Raw genomic sequence first — 1,584 nt, forward strand, 5'->3', positions numbered from 1 at the left:
CTGTCCTGGCTTCCCTCCTGGGATGGGATGTCCATCCACTGCTGGGCATATTCATGCATGCACCAAACAGTGAGTTAAATTAGTGCTGTCAATTAGTTTATCATGCAAGTCTTTAGGATTTGGCAGAAAACTGCTGAAAATCTGCTCAGTCTTGGGACAAGGTCTTAAAAGATGGGGAATGGACAGAATTCATTCCAGGGCTCTGGAGCCATAGGGCAGGTGTGCTAACTATCATTCCACCATAAAGTAAACAATCAAAAAGATACTATATAGCACCTTGCTGTAGTGAATATCATCAGGGGCATTTCAGAAGTGTGGAACTGTAGTATAGTTACTGACAAATTCACATGTTTAATGCTGGAGCTCAGGTGGTTTGTCTTACAACTTTGCTCAGGGTCACAGTGAGTGGGAGATGGCGACTGCCTTGGCAGCCTTGTGGTTTAACATCCATTACCTTGTTCATTAGCCTGCACTGTCTACCTTTTGAATGTCGAAGACAAATGTTTGCATTTTTTATGATTTCTTGTATGTAACATTTTGCATGTCTGCTTTGACTGTTTAAATGTGTTCTGTGTCGTACCTGCTGTGTCCTCTACTACGGTTTATCATATAGCCTTTGTTGGCTTACAGTGCTTGGACCCAAATTTGATTTCTGTGTTTGTGGGTTTTGCATTTTTTCGTCATTTTCTGTCTTGGGTTCAAAAGTTTGCTGTTAGGTTAAATTGCTGTAGTGTAGATGTGTTTGAATTTACCAAAGCATTTTTTTTAAAGTGAAGTTGCTGGGTTCACTGGTGACCTTGTTCACTGAATTTTTCCCAGTTTGCTATGATGCTTTGTAAGGCTAGTGTGACATCGCAGAGCTGTAGCAGCCAATGTAGGACATGCCACCTCTGTTTTGTACTTAACTGCAGGCTTGGTGGGGTTTACTCATACCACCAGTGCACATGTCCATGGGAGAGCTGTCAGTAGTAGCAGCAGCAGCCATCAACCTTAACAACCCAGTCAGACACAGGGTGGCAATAGCTACATTCACTGCAATCAACTGGACTGCATCTTGCCCAACTATCTGAGGTGCATCAATGCATGTGGGTCTGTGAACTCGGTCAGAATGCTCAGGAATTGCTGTGCTGTCTTACTGGGCTTTCAGCACCATAGGCTGATATTTCTAAAAATGGAAGAGTCCTGGATCAGCTGAGATTTCTAGCCCTCTATTGCTAATTCCAGAGACTAGATGTTTGTCCTGCTTTATTGCATGCCTTCTGTATCATTTAAGTGCACTGGGCTTGTGGAGTGCAAGTCTCACTGAGTTCATGTTTCCAGCTCCTGTTGTCTGCAGTAAATGTTACTGTTCTGAAATTACATTCAATCGCTGTTATCTTAGATGTTCCAGTGGGGACTAAGCCTTAGTGAATTAATGTTTCCTGCTCCTGTTGCTGCTGTCTGCATGGAATTTTACTGTTCTGATATTTAATTCTATTAATTTTATCTAAGAGAGGCATGGTGGTGCAGTGGTTAGCTCAAAGCTCAGGTCACATTTGTGGTCACAATAATCAGTCCAGCATAGTTACTGGATGCTTTCTTAGC

The sequence above is a fragment of the Erpetoichthys calabaricus genome, chromosome 13 (genome assembly GCF_900747795.2).
Source record: "Erpetoichthys calabaricus chromosome 13, fErpCal1.3, whole genome shotgun sequence".
In the NCBI taxonomy this organism is placed as follows: Eukaryota; Metazoa; Chordata; class Cladistia; order Polypteriformes; family Polypteridae; genus Erpetoichthys; species Erpetoichthys calabaricus.